We start from the raw sequence: 23,694 nt of genomic DNA, 5'->3' as shown, positions 1-23,694 counted from the left end.
TAAAAGCGCCCACAAAAGAACAAGTCAGGTTTACATCTGCCATCGCCAGAAGAAACCAATGGCAAACTGATGTCACTCTTTAAGACCCTCTGCGCTTCATCACCCCTACCTACCCAGTCTACTCTGAAGCAGCCAGAGCTGCCCGGTGAGTAGAGGAGGAGGAGCAGATGTGTTAGAGGGAAAACAAGGAAAAGAAGCCCGCAGAACTCAGAACTCTCTTCCCCATGATGGGCTTCACATCTACAGCAAACAGAAACTGCAAGAGAAGGACAAGGTTTACCTTTGAGTGAATAAAATACGTATTACATTGGACTAGACCAGACATGATCTTACTAAACTGAGGCTATGTTTATGGATAAAAGTTATTGAAAGATTTATGTTAATCTGAGAGAAGCCAAGAAGCAACTGAGTATGTCTTAGATTTCATCCAGGGACAGAAAACCCAGCCCCACAGAATGGACTGAACAGGCAATGAGAGGAGAGGAAAAGAGAATAAAGTAAATTTCTGATGGACACTTTGAATCCTGTTTGTTCACCATTATGGTCACATATGATCTCATTCCCTGGCAAGCTACGCCAAACCTGCCAAAGTCATTTAGTCCTTTTCCCATTCCCCAGCTCCCCATGACTACCTAAGAGACAATTTCATCATCAATCATGGACTGCCCATACAAATGCCCCCACGGCCGTCCAAAGTTGCCAAGGTCACGGCAACTCCCCTCCCCCACACCTGCTACAATCCCTTGCTGCTGAAGGTCCCTCCTCTAATCCTTTCCCCACTGCCACAGTTGCCAGCTACTGCTTTCCTCCTTCCAATACAGCCATCATCTCCTGGGTCCTCCACCTTCTCCCTACACTGCATCTCTCATCTTGTTGTCCCACATAAACCCATTCCCAGGGCTCCATCTATGACTACCACACTTCTGCTATCATCTCTGTCCACAACACCTAGAATGTCTGCCACCACCCAGACTGGTATGGTGTCATCCCCTGATGGCATACCTGCCCCAATCTCATCTTTTCTCTCATCCTCAACCTCCTAGTAGTCATTGCAATAATCCCTGCCCTATTCCCTTTCTCTACCCAGGTTCCTATTCTATGCGCCTGATGACCTCTTTCCCCCAGCGCTATTATTATAAAGGAATCCAATACAACTCAAGTTACTGAGCCCCCTATGTACCTGGCACCATATTATGAGTAGAAATGCAAAATGAATAGACATGGGCCTTGGCCTCAAGAAGCTCAAGTCTAACACGGGAGAGAGCTCTGGATGAGAGAGGAGGGAAGGAAGACTTCTCAGAGGTGGTGCTCTCTTGGCTGGTCGAGAGAATGAAAAGAGCAATTTGGTAGGCAGGGGCACCAGAGGAAAAAGTCACTCCCAGAAGACACCACAGGAACAAAGGCACTGAGGTGTGAAATTGGACTAACGGCAGTTGTGTTCCAAAAAGCTTCGTTCCAAGTCCGTTGTTGAGAAATCACATTTTCTCAAACATATATACGTATAGTATATAAGACCCTCAGCCAATTTCTAAAAGCCTATTAAAACCAAGAGGTTCCCGGATTGGTACTAACAGTACCATCTTGAATGGTGTTTGGAGTGAGGCAGGGAAAACAAGGACTAGCACCTACAGAACTTCACCAAGCCAAGCCCTGAACTGCAGCTCACAGTCTCCAGGAACTTCAGTTAGGTGGGGGAAACTTACAGGGAAACAGCTAAATTACAACGCTGTTATGACCTAACAGGGGCAAGAACAGGATGCTATAGGAACACCTGAGCTCCCCAGCTGGGAGGAAAAACACTCCCTCATCTCCAGTCCACTGGCCAAAGTTCCTACAGTCTGGGTAGAGAATCATGGGAACATAAGTGTTCTGGTTAAAAGGGAATCTTGGTGCACAAACTAGACACATTATAGACGATTTCAGCAAGCATGTGCTTCACTTTCCAAGAAAGAAACTAGCAAAGTAGTCACCATCTTGCTCCAATAGAACGGAAGTGGCAGCAGGGGGTCTGAGTCTAGGGGGCTCCTGAGGAGGTCAGGACCATTAGGGCGATACAATTCCTGCCTAGCAACACCCATGATTAAACACACACACACACACACACACACACACACACACAGTCAGGAAGATGTATACGAGAGGACTGCTCACCACCTATCTCCAGCCACCTCAGACTCTAAATGTTAAACATTACTGTGAAAGGGTAAGGACAGAGGGGAAAAGCTGCATTTACAAATTACAATCCTGTGAAATTCTTTACTTAGTAAAATACAGCAGAATCACTGCAAAGTCATTGTTGCAAACTCAATGTTGTGTGGTACTCAGTAATCAGGTAATGATTCTCTTTGGCTTAGGAAGCAGAAAACTCATCAGCACGAATTCATCTTCAATAAGAGTAGAGGGTCTACTAGGTTACACCAAGGAGAGAGGGAGTGTGGGCAATGGGTTGTGGGAGGGTGGGAGATGGTGCTCCCTTCTTTAGTCTCTTCCCTGCGATTCAGTCAGGAAGATAATGTGCCACAGTACTGGTCCAAAGTACCCATTTATCACACTGAATCACACATTGTCTTTGACAATTTTACCCTCAATGGGGATTTACATTCAACATATTAATAGCAGTGTGTCTCAAGAGACAGATCACAGGATGCACAGTTATAAATTTTCATCAATAAGCTGAATTGATGCTATATGATGTCCACAAAGAGGCAAACATGGTTGTGGATTATAGTCAAAATTCAAAGGTCTTGGGAAATCTAAGACATATTCATGAACACATAAAACTAATAGCAAGATCTAAGGCAAGAATGTATTTTTGCAATTGTAGCAGAAAAAAATGATGTGGTAAACAGGAATAGAGGATATATGCAGAAACCATGAGGTAATTGTACTATTAATATTATCTTTCTCAGAACTGGTCAAACCATTATTCTAGCACCAGCTCCTAGTCCTGAGGTACTAAAACTTAAGAATGCAGAAATGGTTTGAGGGTTGGACAAGATCACCAAGGAGGAAGATGAGAGAATGGAGCAGCAGGGGCTGATGGAAAGTTGGAGAAGTGCTGTTCTTCATTAGACTCAGAAAAAGGAAAACAAACCAAAAAGGAGCCTTCAACTATAAGCTGAGAAAACCACATTAGGGAAAGGAAAGGGAGTGTGAAAATTAACCCTTGGAATTAGAAACCCTAGAGAGAAGCGGAGAGGGAAAGAGGAAGGTGAGGATACAATGGTGGAGAGTCAACACCCTGGGTTCTGGGTTCACATCCCAGACCCATTCCTTACAGGGAGAGTTGCTGAACTTCTTTGTACTTCAATTCGTCACACGGTAGTTGGAGATAATAACGGCACCCATCTCTTTGGGTGGATGTCAGGGCTAAATGAGTTAATATATGTCAAGTACTTAGAACACTGCCTGGCACAAAATAAATGCTAGAAAACACTAAAATATTTTTTCACCTATCTCTGATGGCTTAAAAGTGCCAGACAAGGGGCTGGCATGGTGGCGCAGCGGTTGGGTGCATGCGCTCCACTTCAGCGGCCCAGGATTCGCAGGTTCGGATCCCAGGAGCACATCGACGCACCGCTTCTCGAGCCTTGCTGAGGCGGCGTCCCACATAAAGTAGAGGAAGATGGGCACAGATGTTAGCCCAGGGCCAATCTTCCTCGGCAAAAAGAGGAGGATTGGCATCGGATGTTAGCTCAGGGCTGATCGTCCTCACACACACAAAAAAAAGGGCCAGACAGGGCATTGAGTAAGATTCCCCAAGCCCTTTCAACCCTACAATTAAAGTCTAATAATAACAAAGTAATTATATATATACAGAGAGAGAGAGACGGACAGACACTCAAAAAGGCAATAAAATATTGATCTGTCTTCTTTTCCCTAAAAAAAATTTTCCTTAAAAAAAAAGAGACAGCAAATAATCATTGCAATAGCTTAGTAAAACCCATAAGCCTATTTTTTTAAATAAAAATTAAAAGACAGTAAACAGACCAGACAGAATCTCTGTGTCCTTGTAGCTCTTCTAGAAAATTTCCCTATCAATTAAACACACACATACACCCACACTACCCTTAATTTTTTTTAACATGCATTCTCCAGGTTTCTGAGCTAGTGATTTATCTAGATAGGTTTACTGTTTCACTTAGCAGGAGGATTGCTAATCAATCCTTGTCACCTATCTCTATTTTTCTGTTTATACTTTGAAGTCAAGGGCATCAGTCAAGATGAACTAATACTGCTAGAACATTTGCAACAAAAAAGGTATATAACGAATATTCTCAAAGCACCAAACAAGTTTAAGGAAAAATAAGTATAAAAATAATGGTTCAATCTCAGCATTCAAAATCTTTAATGCAGGGGCCGGCCCAGTGGCGCAGCAATTAAGTGTGTGTGCTCTGCTGCAGCAGCCCGGGGTTGGCAGGTTCGGATCCCAGGTGCGCACCAATGCACTGCTCGTCAAGCCATGCTGTGGTCACATCCCATATAAAGTAGAGGAAGATGGGCACAGATGTTTGCCCAGGGCCAATCTTCCTCAGCAAAAAGAGGAGGATTGGCATCAGATGTTAGCTCAGGGCTGATCTTCCTCACACACACACAAAAAAATCTTTAATGCAGAGCAACACTGCAACACGGATAGGATTTGAATCACGAGACCTCACGAGAAAAAGATGAAAATCCACAATACTCATCATCTCCCCTGCTTACTGAAAGGGAGTTTAATATTTTCCATGCAGTCCAGAATGGAAAGAGGTTTTATTCCTCCTTAAAGCACTCAAGAGTTTAAAAACATGCCAGCTTCCTACAGCAATTTTCCATTTTAACTCTGACTTCCATCTGAAAGTCACAAGAGAAATTAGCTGTTTACATCCACTTACGGGCAAAACACGTATCTATGATATTTCAGGGCAAACTGCTCCAATTCAGAATTAGAAAGCAACACTCTTAAAATTAGACAGAAAACATTGGTAAGTATTTTAACACCTTAAGCCAAGAGAGGGCAATGTTTCTTTGGCAGAAGCAACAGCCCATGAAATTTTGCTTTCAGGCCTGAGAATAACATAAGGGTTTATCTTTATTAAAAAAAACAAACAACTGAGGCTTGGTACGAAAGCACACAATTCAACTCGTGAAAATACTAAGATTTGTAAGTACCTTTATCATTTTACATATGATAAAAATTAAAACGAACAAATTTGTGCTTTTTATCATTGTGGTTGAAGATTTTTAAGTAGGATGGCAAGAAAGATGACAAATAGGAAAAGAAATTGAAATCAATACAGCTCCAAGAACACAATACTTTTGAGGTTTCGTTTTGTTTTTGTCTTTTAGGCCTAAAATCGTAGATATATTTATTATAGTCCTTAAGAACAGTTTACAGTTGTGGTTCTAACTTGCCAGAAGCAGGCCGGAGGCCAGCCACTTGCCCACTCGCCTCCTCTGTAGAACAATGGGTTGATAATTAACATGAAGACAACCTCATAGATACAGTTTCCCCATTATCTTTCCTTCCTTCTTCCATGATTTTACCTCATAAGAAGTCTGAGAAAGAGTACAGGAGCCCTCCTTAGAAAACAACCTACGGAAAACAGAAGAAAAAAGAATGGGACAACTAGCGCCATCGTGAGGACCTCACTGGAGAGAAGGAAGGGCAGGCCTAAGGCTCTGTCTTCAGTGTCCTCACCAGACTCTTGACCAAGTCTCCTGAGCTCTGCACCCATCTTCATAACTTCACTATGACCTCTCCCAGATAACTCCTAAACCATTAAGTCCAGCTTTTACTTCTCAACTCAATCCCAGTTTCATATCTTCCAGTACAATTCAACCTTTACAGTCTGCTTGACAATTTATAGCTGAGTTTAATTATTAATTAACTTTTCCCTATGGTTAGCTCCCTTTACTAAATTACATATTCACCCTCCAGGCCCGGGGGCAAAACCTTCTGATAGCTTCCCATCACACTCGGAGTGAAACCCAAAGCCCTCACTAGGCTTCACCCATTGTTCACCTGCTCCAGCCAGAGCAGCCTCCTTGTTACTCGCGAACACGCCAGGCACGCCTTCACCGTAGCACCTCACACCACCTCTTCCTGCCGCCTCCACTCCTCCTTCTCCAGGCACCCGCATGACTAGCTCCCTCACTTCCTTCAGATCCATACTAAAAAGATATCTTCTCACCAAGTTCTTTCCTGGACAGCTTATCTAAAATTGCAACCTGCTTCCCACGCGCAACACTTCCAGTCTCCTTTCCTACTTGATTTTTCTCCTTAGCACTTAACACTCTCTCCTATATCTTTACTTATTTATTTATTGCCTTTCTAACCCAGTAGAATATGAACTCAGTCAGGGCAAGAATTTCTGGTTTGCTTTATTTCACTATTGTATCCCTGGTACACTGAATTGTAGGCATTCAATAAATAATGAATGAATGAATGAACTATAAGCACCTTGAAGGCTCAGATTGGCTGTCTCTTTTTTCCTTCTCTTCTACATCCCAAACCCTCACTACCACGTCAGTCCCAATGCTCCAGTTCCTAGTTTCTCGTGGTATTCAATGACACTTGTTAAGTGAATGAGCACATTTAGAAGATATTTCATTTGTTTCCTCATTTGCCTGCCATCCTTTACGTCCCAGCATTTTTAAACTGAATTTCCATTTGCATCATTTGTACTAATTTGTTGCATCATTAGTACTCGCATATCCCAGAGAACAGACTGATAACAGAGTAGAGATTAAATACAAATTTATCTGTTAATGTATAGGCTCATAAGATTAGCCTTAGTTAAATCATAGCCCTGAAATATAGAAGCTTTCAGAATGCTGAGAGAAAAAAGGACAGTCTTATTAGGTACCTTTCTACTGCATAGCAATTGAAGTATTTTTTTTACTGCACAATAAAGTTCCTATAATAGCTCACACAAGTGTCTATTTTTAAGTTTGCTAATGCATACAGTTTATGAAGTCGTTTAAAGGGATATTTTAACCATGACTGGAATTGGCGTTTAACTGCCTTTTCTATTTTGGATAAAACTATGCCCAGGCTTTCCCTCATGACACTATCTAATTGAGATTTGGCTTTTTCAAACAAGTATTATATTAGCTGACTTAAGATATATTTCTTCATACAAGTCTTCTTTCTGGCATTCTTTCAAGTAGTGAGCCACTAATAACCATTCTTATTATTAGATGAAATCTATTCACTCCTCATGAAAGGATGCTTCTCTTAGCTGCTCAGAGCTATTACATTACAGCCCAGCAGTGTGCCAGGCACCTTGGGAGACACTAGAGGGTAGAACTGACTCTTATAAAAAGCTTATAATCAATAAATTCAGGTTGTGAGAAGAGGCTAAGACAGGTAAAGCAGTAAGAAGACGATTAGAAATCACCAAAGATTAGGCGAGCTGGGATGACACAACGACCTGCCGAGCCAGCAGATTTTCAAACAGAATCTCTTTGTAAGCCGAAAGGAAAAATATCCTCCTGTCCCATGAAAATGCTGTGCTCTACAAAGCAAAAATTACATGTATAAGTATATACATATATATATTAGAAACTTAAGGACTCACAGTAAGAGAAGCAAAAAGTTATTATAAAATTAGATGTATATAAATAGACCCTGTTCAGTAATAGTCTTCTTATCTAGAAGTCAGATTTCAGCAGGCCGGCATCACAGTATTTCAGGAAATAATGGATGAGAGAGAGAGAGAAAAAGAGGGTTAGGTTTCTGGTCATCCCAAATTAATCCAAGGATGTATAAGAACACCCCTCAAGTGAGCTAAAATATGCAAAAGCACATTGGTTTTATAATGGGACTATGAATTTATGCAAATACTTTTCAAAATTGATGTGCTTGAACCAAACATAAAAGACATTTAATTTTCATAAGTTATCTGATTTATTCATGGGAACCTGCCTCTATGGATACTTCAAGTAACGCCAGCAAAGAGGGAACAACTGAAAATCCAGTACTCACATATCAATTCCTAAGAGGTTTTTACTTTGAATAAACCTGTATCCCAGAGAATATCCACAACTAGGGCAGGATGAACCAGGCTACAACCAGCTTCTCTCTCAAATCATCGCAGGAGTACACAAGCAACCTCACCTTCATCCAAACTCCCACTGTCCAGTTTTCACTTCAATATGTGAAAATATGCAATATATCTTAGAAAAGGTTTCATAAAAACCTTCCTCATAAAGAGATACTATTTAAGGTCTCCTATCTATTGCATCCTAAATATTTCATTCAACAAACCAAACGAATATTCACTGAACACTTACTCTGTGCCAGGCAATTGTTCTGATATTTGGGAATACATTGTGAGCACAACAGTAAAAAACGTCTGCCTATGAGGAGTTTATATTCTGCCAGAGTGATACAAATGATAATAAACATAATTAATAGTATAGTAGAAGTTAGTGAGTGCCACGGAGAAAAAAAGAGCAGGGTAAACGAGACTGGAGGTGTGGGGGGACGGGTCAGCTTTCTTTGTTAAATCAGGTGGTCAAGGCAGGACTCATTGAGAAGACGACATCTAAGCCAAGACTTGAAGAAAGTGAAGGAGCAAGTACTACAGACAACTAGGGGGGAATGTTCCAGATAGATGGAACAGGCAACGCAGAAGCCCACCAGTGCAAGCACATCTGAGATATCCTAAGAAAAGTGGGAAAGCTAGTGTCACTGAGGCAGAGGGAGCCTGGAAGATCAAAGGGTGAAGGTGGGGAAGGGGGCAGATGGCAATGAACCTCTCAGGACCTAGTCAAGACTCTGGCTTTCACTCTGAGAGACACGGGGAGCCTTTGGAGGGTTCTGAGCGGGAACATGTGATGTTGACTTAGATTTTAAAATAATGATCACTCCGACCACAAGGGCACAAGATGCAAGCAGGGAAACCAGTTACTAGCAGGCTTCTGCAGTAATCCAGGCATGAGGTAACGGCAGAATAGCACCAGAAGTGCAGTGGCAGCTTCTGCATTTATCCTGACGATAAAACCAGCACGTGTTATCAGCTCAGATGGGGAAGGCCTCTGGTGGAATAGGTTTGTGAGGAAGATCAGGAATATGCACTTATTGATTGCACAGTGATTTACTCCCCCGGCAGGGGTCAAGATAGAGTCCCAGAGGTAAGATCTGTGTGGATGTTAAAAGATGACAATGGGGGCCAGTGCCACGGCCTAGTGGTTAAGTTTGGGCACTCCACTTTGGCAGCCTGGGTTCAATTCCTGGTGCGGACCTACTCCTTGGTGGCCATGCTGTGGCGGAGACCCACATAGAAAATAGAGGAGGATTGGCACAGATGTTAGCTCAGGGCGAATCTTCCTCAAGCAAAAAAAAAAGATGACAATGGAGGAAGGACAGAGAAAAATCTAGACAGTGGAAATAGAATGTGCAAGAGCACTGAGGCAAAAACAACAACAACCTGCAGGTGGTATTCCTCAGACTTCCCTGAAGATAAGAACGACTGGAGTACTTGCTCACAGCACAGATTCCTGGGGCCCAACCTGAATCAACTGTGTCAGAATTTCCAGGGAAGATGCAGATAACCTGATGGTCAGCGAGTGTGCCCAACCTGCTCCCCCGTGAACTTTTATAGGGCAGCTCTGCAAACACTGTGTTTAGCACAGCTTCGATGGGAAGGTGGGTCATCAGGGCGGGGAGAGAAGGAAGGAGACAGGGATGCAGTTGACTTGATCAGATCTGCATGGTTGTAAAAAATCGCTTTACAGGTAGTGTAGAAGAGAAAGAATCTGAGCGAGCGTAGAGGTTGATGGATTAGTTAGGAGGTCGTTACAATAACCTAAAATAAAGTAACATGAAGGTTGAAACTCCATATTGCCCAAATATAAGATGATTTCCAGTTCTGCCAATAAGACAATCCAATTAAAAAAAATTTTTTTTGTTGGCCAACTGGAATATACAAAATTTTAGGGTGGTGAAAAAGAATATGAATAGGCACTTAGAGATATTATAATAGTGATTAAATATATGAAAAAGTGGTCAACTAAATTAGTCATCAGGGAAATCAAATTAAAATCATATGCACTACCACGATTCTCCCACCAAAATGGCTAAAATTTAAAAAGACAGAAAATACCAAGAGTTGGCAAGAATGTGGAGGAAGGAACTCTCCTACTTTGCTGATGGATGTACAAATTGGTACAACCATTTTAGAAAGCTGTTGGACAGCATCTGCCAGAGCTGACAAAGGCACACCTTGTGGCCAAGAAACCCCACTCCTAGGCATAGACCCAACCAAATGCTTGACATTTAGTCACCAGAGGTTACACAGGAGAGTCTTAAAAGCAGCGCTATTCATAATAGCCCCAAACTGGAAACAACACAAACATCTATCACAGAATGGATAAGTTGTGGTTGTTCAAAAAATGAAATATGACTCAGCAATGTGAACAGACTAAATGTAAGAACACAGATGAATTTCACAAACATAATGTTGAGGACAGAAGCTGGACGGCAAAGTGGTACTTACTGAATGATTGTACTTATAAAAAGTTCAGAAACAAGTGAAACTAATCTGTGGTGATAGAAAACAGGATACTGCTCACACTGTGCACATGGCAGTGGGAGGTGGGCAGCGAGGACTGGGAGAGCCGGAGGGGGCATTTTCGGGCACTGGCAATGTTCTGACTCTTGGTCTGAGTGCTGGCTACGCTGTCTGCTTTGTGAAAATTCACTGGGCCATATACTTATGATTCATATACTTCTCTGAATGTATAATTGTTTATATAAGATCACGGTATTTGTGGGCCGGCTCTGTGGCTTAGCGGTTAAGTGCGCGCGCTCTGACGCTGGCGACCCGGGTTCGGATCCCGGGAGCGCCCCGAGGCACCACTTCTCCGTCCAACGTGAGGCCGAGTCCCACGTACAGCAACTGGAAGGATGTGAACCTATGACATACAACTATCTACTGGGGCTTTGGGGGGAAAAAACTGAATAAATAAAATCTTTAAAAAAAAAAAAAAAGATCACGGTATTTGTTATTTTCAGTTACATTAATAGTGAAGTATAATACACATTTAGATATGTCAGTTTTTCTCCATCCACACCTCCCCAGTTTGATTCAAACTCTTCACATGTGGGTCTGACATTTGCGTCTGCATCACGTCAGGTCAGTGTTTAGTCCTCTGACGTTTTCTGAAGCACACCCCTCTTCACTGGAGTTACAGCATTTGTGGCATCTCTGTCTGATGCCATCACTGGAAATGTCCTAAGCCACAGATATTCGGTAAAAATTAGGATAGCTGACATTTTCATTTGCCCTGTAGGTGCATGTTCCTGCTTTCTATATCCCTAACTCCTGAATGTATTGGGTGTTTTCTGGAGGGGGGGGAGGGGGAGGCAGTTGGTGAAAAGGCTCGTTTATAAAAACATTTTGCATTTGCAATTGGAGGACATATTCTGGGGAATAAATACCACACTATTTTAAATGCTACTCCAACCTTTAAAAGAAAAAAGATTTTATCAGGTGCCTTCTATAAATATCTAACTGCATTAAAGGAGGTCATTTTGGGCTAATGTGTCTTGCTCACACAGTGCTCCGCTGTTGAAAATAAAGCAGTCGGGAAGGCACCCAGTAATAGCAGAGGTTTTGTACTGACTCCAATACAACAAGCCCCTCTTTTCTGAGGGGTAATTTTGCAGGATGAAGGGTTCTTTGCCTTCCAATATTCAAGCGTATGCAATAATCAATGACAGAGGGAGAAGAATGCACAGAAGCAAAATATATTTAAGGAAATAAAATCAAAATGCCTGAGTGACTGACTCAAAGGGCATTATGAAGGTGGATCCAAGCAGGGGGCAAATATTTCTGAGTTAGGTTGCTGTGTGAAAGGTGGATCCAGCACCAAGGAGGACTGGGGGCGGGCACATCACGCATCCCATGCTGGACATGGGTCATGTTTGACAGGGACATCAAGACAGCACAGAGAAGTATAAAGAGTAACATAAGAAACCCTCAAGCTGCTGGTAGCTAGAAGATCCCTGCCTGAAGGTCTACATCCCCATCACGTTCAGGTCCAAGACCCACCACGTGGACCCCTCTGAGTAAACCCCAGCCTACCCTCCATGGCCACCTCTTACTCTTCCTGACATTTTTTGTCCCACCACCACCAAATGCTTAACTATGTACAGTTATCACTGAGGGAACTTAAAAAGATACAAGACTGTGGGACAAAGTCCACACTGGTTGTCTAAAACCTGCTTCATCAGTTCTATCGGAATTCTTAGTGATATCCTGCAATCTCTTTTCATTTTTGGACATTCATTTTTAAGCTCTCCTTTGGGATAAGAGCATAAATAAGTATCATTCTTTTCTTTCCTCATGCTTGCTACAGAAAATGAGTTATCTTCCTGATGGTTTGTTAAGAAGAACACATGTGGTTCTACATAGGACTATCTTCTGCACTGAGACATGGGGCACTGCCTGATTTGGAGTGGGGGTGGGGGTATGTTACATTTTAATCACAAATCACCGCACAGCATATACAAGTCCTTAAAAGTGGAAGGGTGAGGTCACTGGGAGAGACCCTCAAAGGTCAAATAAAAGCATTATCCTTTTTCACCCTTTACGAAACGGCACCCTACTTATCAGGAAGTGTGACCGTGGGAGATCTGATGATGATGTGATGTGATATAGACGGTTTTGTGCAAGCTTATTCTGGTGCGTAGGCCTTGAGATACTTCCATTACACTGGCCTGCATCTTGTAAATAAGGTCACCCACGACGTGACACCCAACAACTTGAGGTCAGCGTCTACCTTCCAGGCAGTGCGGATGCCCCACCTGCATTCTTCCAGAGGGCCCTGGGCATATCTCCATCCACAGTCTTATTATAACACTTTACGTACAGATGTGTCAATCCTACTCCATTGTGGACCACTTATAAGAGAGCTGGTCTCTTTACAATTTGCGCATTAGCCTTGAGTTTGGTACAAGGTGGGTACCCGCTGAGCGTTTAAGTGACTGAACACAAACAAATGAATGAATCCAAGCAGCACATGATGTTAACAATGTACTCTTCATATCAATTATTTTATAAAATCTATGTACAAAACGTTTTAATGGTTACATATCAAGACAGATTTCCGAGAGTCCAGTTTAAAGAACCTTTAAATTTGATACAGCTGACTTACACTAATATAAGCATAAGAATTCATTGGCAACCTCTAAAGTTAACAAAGTACATGGGGATTTTTGAAAGCACAGTAAAATCAATAAACTGATCTGTAGAAAGGTGCATGACTGCATGCTGAAAGAAAGAAAAAGACTTGAATGGTATCAGCATTCCAATTAGAGTTAGACTTCCAATTTTTCTTTTCAACCCCGTTCCACAGTTAGAATTCAGGTTAAATCTATGGAAAATAACTTAAATAGGACTGGGATGGATTAGTGTTGAAGAAAAAAGAGAGAAAGAAAAAAAACAGACTGAGAAATAGACAGAAACAGATGGGGCCAAGAGATAATTCAATGAAGACTTTTCAAGTAATTTAGGGAAAATAACAATGGCCTGAGCCAAGATTCCTGAGCTCCAGACTGGCTGACACTAACCAGTTCTGTGCTCACAATTAAGAAACTTCACCTTTCTAAGTCATTTCCTCAGCAATGAAGCAAAGTAACTGTAGACAGTTAGGTCACCAAAGTCCTTCCAATGCTGAAATTCTAAATATGCATATTTACAGTAAAGGAGAAGACTAGTAACATGGACAATACATAAATCATTTCAGATTGGTTTTGAATATTCTCAGTGTCTTAAACTTGAATAAGAGAGGAAAGACTCAGTTTAGCAGAATGCTGGGAAAGGATTCTGATTTTTTAGGAAAAGGCTTTTGACAAAACCATACTATTTCACATTTATCTGTCACCTCTGATTTTCAAAAAGTTGAAAACTATTATACATAAGCTAAGACCCTGTGTCACACTTAAGGTGTCCTATAGTTGGGTTCTCCTTTTCTATAGTTATGACTGTGAAAAATACAAACACATTATCCTTTTCTGACACTGAATGAATAATAAAAGCAGTCAAGTGCATACAAATACAACTGCCACTGTAATCGCAAATGGGTCTAAGGAGTGTGCTTGCTCAGTTTTTCCCTGCCTAATATATGTTTCAGTTTGCTCTCCCCATAGTAACTCTTCTATGTACTGGGAAGTAACCAAGCACATTTGGTGGAGAGCCTGGACACAAAGGTGGGAGAATGCAAGTCTTAGGTGTACCTTCGGAGGAAGCAGATTTCTGCACACGTCTACTCACATATTTCTATAGGCCACACGTCATGGTGGAATGGGCCAAAAGGCTAGAATTCTAGAGATTTGGGTTTCATTTTTAATCTGAAAAGTATTTATTTAATGTCATATATTTCATCATTGGTAAAATAAAAGGGCTTACCAACTGATTTCTAAGGCCTCTTCCAGCTCTAAAATTCTCTGATTCTCTGATGTGGTTTAGCAGGCAAGGATACAGAATCAGAATCGTGAATGACCTGGATAAATGCTTAAGATCTTAGAGCGTAATAGTGATGTTCAGAAAGAATGGTGGCCTGACTAGAATAAAAGGACCCAGGAGGGCTATAAAGGAAGATGAGAAGAGGAGGAGCAACATCTTTTTGGCTGAAGGGCTTAAGGCCCTTTTCTTCTGCAAAGAATCTGAAAATGATTAAAATTATTTTGACAGCTGAAAGTAATTGGGAGGTAGGTGAAAACAGGAAGTTCAGGCACAGAATAACCTCACTAGTTCCAGATTCAACCAATTCAATGTTTATAGTAATTTGCACATGAATAACAGTTTATCATACTACATATTGATTTTCATGCAACAGAGAATAAAACTAATTATAACCATAGCCCTTAAAACAAGATTCATTAGCAGACTAGACACTTCACCTCTGGTTTTATGTTATTTCCCCACTGACAAAGTGTAAATCAGAATTTCTCAGGAAGAGCTAACAGTTACTTCACTAAAGATCTCAGTTCTATTCTTTATCATCTTGTAGATAAACCTGTCACTAAGAGGTTAAATATCTTTACAGGTGAGTGTTCACACATTCAGGGGAAGAAAATGTCCTTTAAAATCCACTTTGGCAGTAATCACAATAAACTATGCTTTTATAGTCCTTTACATTATAGAAAGAGCTTTTACATTCAATTCACATGTAATTTGTGGGTGAACAAGGTGCTAATTAGAAATTACTCCCATCTATTCATTAGAAGATCTAGCAACCTTTCTTTAGCCATTAGCTCATCTTACATTACAATATTTAAAAGTGCATTTACTGAAGAAGCTTTAAACTTTTTGGTGATTAAGTATGGTCTTGTTCCATTATTCTGAATTTCTGAAGAGTTAGTTCATAAGAAATGGAATCCATTTATTACGGTAATTTTGTGAACATCATTTAAGAGCCTGTGAGAAAGAAAGGAAATGATTATCTTTAAATTTACCTTAAAATAGTTTATACAACATAGCTCCCCCCATAAAGCCATATGAATATAAGTACCCAGATAAAAGAAAAGTTTGTTTGTAATTACTGTTGAATATGAAACCATAGGAGAATTAGGTCAAGGTTTAGCTGATATTCATGCTGGGTTCTTTCATCTTTGCTTTAGAATCTTGAGAACATACGAGGTAAATTTTTTTGTTTAACATCTTAAGGAACCCAAGTTTGAGTGTTACTTTCAATAAAGATAATTTTGTGGCTACTTTATTACTTACTCGATGACAGACTAAAAACTACAGTACTTACAAGTAGCCAATTCCTTCAAGACCAGAAATTTATGAAGAATTCTAGCCCTTCATCCAAGCAATAAACCCAGGAATACACATTAAGCAGTTAACTAAATACGTAATTAGCAGTATATGTAGGCAAACAAAAAAATAAAACTAAATAGTTTCTAGCTTTTCTTCCGAGGCTAGAAAACACCCACCCACACACACAACATAAAAAAACCCAAAACCAAGAAAACGTCTCTGATCGAAATGTAGTTGCCAATGTCCCGACAGAACTCAGTAAACCACCCCCATACTAAAGGCATCAGAGAATACAACACAGCTACTCGAGAAATAAAAAAAGGCCAGGACTCATAAAAAATTCCTTTGAGGCAGAAAGGACAATTCTACATTATCAGAGGTGCAGAAAGCGGGTATTTCCATCATCTTGTCTTTTAGGGTTTCGTGAATCTGAAAAGAACATCGATGAAATCTAACAAGAGCATATGAGTATTTTCTGGTCTGGTGTTTCACTAGGAATATACAAAAATAATTTTACAATTCCTTAACTTCAGAACTAAAAGGATGCTATGAGCTTAATTTCTCATTCTGAATTTAAATGAGTGATATAAAGTAGTACTACATATGATATATATCTGATGAAAATATATATCTGATAATACCACATTATAGAATTAAAATAACTTTCTCAAGATCTTCCTTACAAAGCCAATGATCAGCAATTAATCTATGTGAGATAAAACAAATATTGATAATTCATGGATGCATTTTTCTGTTAGGCTAATATTCCTTACTGTGATGAAAAAACCTGAAAGCAAACAAAAAATCACTGTGATAAAAATTGTTCATTCAACACTTCGAGCAGGAAAATAAAGTGAAATAAAAAATCTCTTAAAATTTGGTTTTAAGAGAACAATTTTTTTCCTGAATTCAGACAAAGGTATATGCTTTACTATTTACACCACAACTTCTTGCAGAATAAAAAACTTTTAGAAATAATCTGTTATTTTTTCCTGCATACCCAATAAAGTACTGCAATGTTGATTAAGCAAAGGAGAGATTTTTTAAACCATAAAGGGAAGCTTCATTTCTGCTCTTTTTATCCATTTTTTTCTCATAACTTCTCTAAAACTTAAAATGGAAATAAAAATACATAAAGCAAAACACCAATTTAATAAGGCTTAAAAAAATTTAAACAGGTTAAAAAAACTGCAAATCCATTTGCCGTTGATTCTGTAAATAAAGACTAAAACACTCAACTTCTACAGAGATTACTCTGGTTGTTGAGATTACGAATGACTTTTTTCTTTTGCCTCTTAAAAATTTCTTGCAGTTTTCAAGTTTCTACACAAACAGAAACTACTCTTTTAAGTCTGTATCTTATCAATTAATTATGCTGATGTTCATTTCGCTACAACTTAAATAAGTGGAATTTTTTTTTTTGCACTTAAGTTCTAGAAGAAAGGGAAAGATAATTTATTGATAAGGCTAGTTCATCACAATGTCCAAGGGACAGTACACATTTAGTTGAATCTTCCTCATATCTGATCTACATGTCCAGCACTAGAACTGATGTTTCCAATGACGACCATTCTTATCAATGAAGTAAAGCAATTAATACAGTTTGGAATGTTTTTTAGTAATAGAACTTGAAAGAAAAAGGAATTTCTTTAATTGTTTTCCCTTCCTTTTTCCAGAAAAAAAAAAAACGTGGTACAGAGCTTTCAACCCAAACTCAAATTCAATGGAATGATTTAAATAGAGACCGGAAACCATGAGTGGAGAAGGTTGTAAGTTTTCTATTTAACACTGACAACTAAATTCACCAGAATATTCCATTTCCTGACTAGTTTACTTAATTGAGTTTTGCTGCTTTGATGTTCATAGTCACTGAGTAAAATGAATTAACCACTGAAATGGCAGCCTTTCAAAGATCATTCCAAAATATTCTTCATGAGAGAAATAAAAAAACCCATCAGGTCTCATAATATGCTAAACTTACTTTCCTTAATGGAGATCTTAAAAGGGTGTCATTAGAGCTTTATGTCATCTCTATTTTTATTTTCTAAGTTTGTGTTATATAAAACCTTTGATATAATGTAGCAAGTTGAAAACTATGAAGCCTTTGTATAGAAAGACAAAGTTACTAACTCACCATTAGAAAGGCAAGTACTTTGTTTTTCTAGAAGTTCTAATTTATCAACTAATTAAAATGGTACATGGAGTTGACTAACTTTTTCAAAATATCTACTATGCACTAGGCACAGTATAGATGCTTCCATTAGACCCACTAATCCAGAAACCTAGCAGAATCCTTGTTTGAACAGGCAATGAAATAGGCCAAGTGACTAGGTCACTTGCCAAAGGTCATCCAAGTATTTAATTATACAATCCAAATTTGAACCCAGGTCTACACTCATTCCAAATTTTGGGAAAGTGCATAATTTTCTCATCTTCCTGAGCTGGGTGTTCATAGTGTGGCTTCATTAAAGTCCCTGAAGTAATCTACCTCAACAAATACAGATTCAAAGGTAAGCTCTAAATACACATTATGAAACCCAAAATGAATTATTTTTAATATTCTCTTCCAATAACATCATTAATCAATAATTGCCTGCTTTTCAACTCATGGAAACCAACTTCATTTTCATTAAGGTTATTAAAGAGGTTAAAAAAAAAAGAAAAAACAATGTCTGTGACCTGTCTAAACAGAGGTATACGATTTCAAAACTTGAAAGAGAAAGCTTACTCAATGTAACACCTTTCTGACTAAAGATTAAATCCATATTCTGAATAAACTGAAGTCAGGGAGTTCCCTCAACTTCTTCACATTTAATAATAAGTTCACTCTTAGTTAGTGGAGGTTTTCTACTCTAAATTGCTAAATCTACTTTTAAGACCAGCCCTTTTTTTTTTTTAATCAACAGTGAAGATAACATCTTTCTCTCTATCCTACAGGCCAGGCGATAGCATTACAAAGTGGACCCAGAAATGGCACCTGGGCACATCAACCACATGCTGCTGACAGCAGTCACCCGAGTCGGGGGAGGGGTGATGGCTAGCGGCACAGACTCAAGCATGACCTAAGGAAGCCTTCCAGCTCACATCATCAGTGTTTCTCAATGTCTTGGCATGCTTGGAGGAAAGGGGAGTTATGCTAAATTAGAAAGAAAACTGAATTTGGAGTCAGCAGATTTGCATTCGAATTTCTTCTATCATTTATTACCTTTCTCATTCTGGACACATAACCTTTCTGAACCTCATTCTTCTAATCCATAATGTAAGTATCGGGCCCTAATTCAATGTATGACATATAACAGCTACTCAGCAAATGTCAGCTGAATTTAAAACAAAAGGCTGGGGCCGGCCCCGTGGCTTAGCGGTTAGGTATGTGCGCTCCGCTGGTAGCGGCCCGGGTTCGGATCCCGGGCACACACTGACGCACTGCTTCTCCGGCCATGCTGAGACCGCGTCCCACATACAGTAACTAGAAGGATGTACAACTATCTACTGGGGCTTTGGGGGAAAAAAATAAATGAATAAAATTAAAAAAAAAAAAAAACCAAAAGGCTGAATCTTAGCAGTATTCTCAAAGCACAGATGATGAATGAATACAAGAAACACAACATTTAGAAGACAGCAACCTCGAGTGAAGACGCTGTCTATGGGTTGGTAGAAACCAGGCTAAACTGAAAACAAGGAAACGTGGCAGCAGGAAGAGGCCCAAATTGAAATGAGCTTCTCTAGGACACACCAGACAATCCCGTAGGTCAGGGAGATGACCCATTTTTGCTTGATGACTAGCAGAGAATGCTGATTTCACTGATTTTGCTACTGAATGAGTCACAAGGACGGGTGAGCTGAGAAAATATGTGAAGGAGTAGAAAAATGTAAATAATTACATGTATGTTGTAGAACTTTAATTAAAAAATTCCTTGCTCTGAATGCTTTGTTAACTTTGAGCATCTACAGTGACTGATACATTCCCCCATGAAACTTCCCCCACGGTTTTACTCTTCTCAAAGGCTGAGATGCCTCTGAGTTCCACCACTGGAAACCCCAGGCAGGGAGTGAAATATCTCGTACCATTTAAACCTGCTTGTGGGCATGAAATCTCTGAAGGATACCTAGAGTGCAAGCTTACTTTTATGGCCAGTCTTGGACTCTGGATTTTCTGGAGGGCCAAGTTACTGGTACTACTCTGCAGTGAAACTCAACCTTGCATGGCTCCCCAAGTTGTGCTGATGATCTTAGGAAAGAAAGGTGTCTTCAGGACCAGTCTTCCTGGCCCAGTCCCTCACCGCTGGCTGCCGGACGTCCTTGTCCGAGTGGCATGCATTACGGATGCTGCCCACCAAGGCATCTGCCACTAGGCACTAGGTGATGGAGCGTGAAGCCCATTCAACCTGGTGGGGAGACTGGGGAAGGAGGGAAGGGAAGGGACTGCCAGGCAACATTCTAGGCCCTTAACATATTCATTTACTCTTTACACCAACACTGTAAGGAAGATACAAGTGTTTTTTTAATGAAGCTCAGAGACTCAACAAGTTATTTAAGGACATGAAACTAAAATTTGGCAGACCTATGAGTCAGTCTGACTTCAAAGCCAACTATGATACACTGAATTAACAAAAAGTTCAATAGAAAATCTAAGTAAAATCACATCCTGTCCATGAAGAGAAGTTCTTAAAACATAGGTGAGTATCAGAAAGATGCAAAAATGGGCCACGAATGGCTAACCTAAAAATAAAACCTCCCTTAAAACTTAACTACTTGAAAAGAAAATTTTTTTTCTGAGTCTTATTTATTCTTACTACACATAAATCTATCAAGTTTAGTTATTGGGATTTCAAGTCCACGGCAAAATTAGATGAAGCAGCTTTAAGAAGAGGGAGACAGAAGGTCTACAGTAAGAAGCTAACAACAGCAAAGAACACTATAAAAAAGAATCACTAGGGGCCAGCCCCCTGGCCTGGTGGTTAAGTTCAGCACACTCCGCTTCGGTGGCCCGGGTTCACAGGTTCGGATCCTGGGCACAGACCTACACCACTCAATAGCCATACTGTGGTGGCAAACCACATACAAAATAGAGGAAGATTGGCACAGATGTTAGCTCAGGGCCAATCTTTCTTAGCAAAAAAAAAAACAAAAACAAAAAGAATCACTACTCAGAGAACTAATTCCAAAGATACACTGATCTAGAGCTATTTAATGAATGGGTAACCTGCTCTACGTATGATCACATATAATGAAATAAATTTCATATGTTTTAGTCATTTCAGCAAGGTGATTCTAAAAAATACATAACTAAATAATTTACCATCTCTACTTATGTAGACCAGGTTTCCAGATTTTTCTGTTGTTCAAAAAATATGGTTTCTCTCCTTCTTACATCCTGAGCATGCTAAAGGAACACAATACTACAGCACAAAATAACTGTACTGAACCCAAGACATCAAGATGGCTTGGTATTGTGTAGTTTCCTCCACCTCCCACCAGCCCCCTGGCCCTGCAGTTTTTCCTTCTTCTTTATTTCACTTGTCCTCATATGGCCCACCCCAGAGTCTGCCCTTCCTTACTAAAACAACTCCTCAGGGGTAGGTTGTATTATTTGTGTTTGTAACTTCAGAGCATCTAGCACAGTGCCTTCTACATAAGATAAACTCAGCAAATGTTACTTAAATTAATAAAGTTTATGTTCCAAATACTCAATTTTAGAATACAGGGATGCATGTAGAAACACTTCCATATAAAACAGTTAAAATAAAACTTGTAGGGCTTGAAAAGGCAAACCTATTTACCAAATAACTACCTACTATATTCCAGACACTGTTCTAAGCTCAAGGATTAAAACAGTGGACATGAAATACCAGTTTTCTGAATTCAAGATCTTACAATCTCATAGAGGAAGACAGACAATAAAGAGATACAACATGAGATTTCAGATAGTCATCAGTGCAGATAAGATAAAAATGTAGGATAACGAGATAGATAGTAGTTGGGCAGACAGATGACCTATTACCATTTTTCTGCTTATGCAGGGTATTTCCTCATATCAAGGAAGAGATGTAGTTATGACTTCTATAGATTGTTCAGATTACCTCTGAACAAATACGAAAGGTGCAGGCTTTTCGAAAGTAACTAGTGAAATCCCCATGGGTGGTAGGGCTGCTGTATTAAGCAGCCTTCCAGATTGTTCCCTATGATCCCCATCTCCTGGTACTCATACCCCCATGTACTCCCCGCTCCTACAATGTACCAGGATTGGTCTGTGTGACTGAGAGCATCCAGCACAAGTGATGCTATCTCACTTCCAAGATTAAGTTATAAAAGGCTGTGGCTTCCATGTTGGGCTCTTCCTCCATTAGAACCCTCACTCTATGGGCATCCAGCTGCTATGTCATAAGGACACTCAGGCGATCTATAGAAGGGTGTTCCATAGTGAGAAACCAAGGTATCTGGCCAATAGTGAGGAACTGAAGCCTGCCAACATCCGTGTGAATGAGCCTGGAAGTGTATCCTCCCCAAGCTGATCCTTAGATGACTGCAGCCCAGCCAACAGCTCAGTTATAGCCTCATGAGAGACCCTGAGCCAGAACCATTCAGCTAAGCCCCTCCCAGATTTGCGACCCTTAGAAAACTGCGTGAAATAGTTAATGTTTATGTTTGTTGCTTGAAGCTGCTAAGTTTGGGGGTAATTTGTTATGCAGCAACAGATAACTAATACAGCTGCCTTTTTAGGAGTTGAAATCTGAGCCGAGGCCTGGATACAGTCATGTCTTGCTTAATACTTAGTCACGTGTTGCTTAATGATGGGGATACGCTATGAGAAATATGTCGTTGTGTGGACATCATAGAGGGCACTTGCACAAACCTAGATGGTATAGCCTACTACACACCTAGGCTGTATGGTACTAATCTTATGGACCACTGTCGTACATGCAGTCCATCTTTGACCGAAATGTCATTACATAGCTCATGACTATAAAATGGAGGCAGTGATGAAGAGATCTCAGGGAAGAATGTTACAGAAAGAACAGCAAGTATAAAGACTCTGAGAAGGGTGTGAGTTTGGGGTGTCAATGAAACAGCTAAAAAGCCCATGTGTCTGCAATCTTGTTGGTGAAGTACAACTATGGTCAGAGAAGAGTTACAATTTCCTCCAAAGAGACACGGGAAATAACATTACCTAATTTATATTTTACAAAGAATAATCTTTGTAAACTATTGGGCTACTATAGGGGAGATATGAGCGGGAGCAAGAAAACCAGGTGGAAGCCTATTGCAATTAGTCCAGTCAAGAGATGATGGTAAATCACCCTAGGATATTAGACATAGAAATATTATAGATTGGTAAGATTTAGGATATGTATTTTGAAAGTAGAGTCAACACAATTATATGAAAAACTTATCCATGTAGCCTATACCATGCCAAGAGGTTCTGGTTTTTGAGTGACCTGGATAACACCAGAATAGACCTAGAAAGAGGGGAAATTAGATATGATCTACTGAGACATAACTCAAAATTCAAGAAATAATTTTAGGTGTGGTAGTTAAAAATCGTAACCTCTTGTAGTCAAAATGCCTTGCGGCCTGGAAAGAAAGACTTTTCCCTTTAAAAAGAATTAAGTAGTCAATAGAAATGTTCTTTTTGTTGTGTTCTGATTGGTGCCAACCAGACTGTTAAAAAAAAAGTGTTTAAGCAATCAACCAGCAAAGCAAAAATAAAATATTAAGTAATAAAACAGAGATGAGGAAGACCAAAAAGAAAGCCAGATTTTGTTTCCACAGCAACATTTTTCCAAAGGAACAAAGTTAATAACAAGAAGTATTTCTTTAAGTTAGAGAACAAATACTTGCACTGGTAACTGGCCCACTGTTGACTGGTGTCATACAGCGTTAGAGCTTCACTTGTTAGGCTTAACAAGAACCTACAAGTTCTTCCTCAGGAAACTTTCTG

The 23,694-nt window shown here is 39.9% G+C and overlaps 1 protein-coding gene across 5 annotated transcripts in view; it reads right to left on the bottom strand.

Moving 5' to 3' along the window:
* GOLIM4 (golgi integral membrane protein 4) overlaps positions 1–23,694 on the bottom strand; it is a 76,758-nt gene that overhangs the window by 33,674 nt on the left and 19,390 nt on the right. The gene's annotated exons all lie outside the window — the stretch shown is intronic.

The sequence above is a fragment of the Ceratotherium simum genome, chromosome 15 (genome assembly GCF_057802395.1).
Source record: "Ceratotherium simum simum isolate JZ-2026a chromosome 15, ASM5780239v1, whole genome shotgun sequence".
Classification (NCBI taxonomy): Eukaryota; Metazoa; Chordata; class Mammalia; order Perissodactyla; family Rhinocerotidae; genus Ceratotherium; species Ceratotherium simum.
The sequence above is the reverse complement of the archived record's forward strand: the minus strand, read 5'-3'. Positions and strand labels throughout refer to the sequence as shown.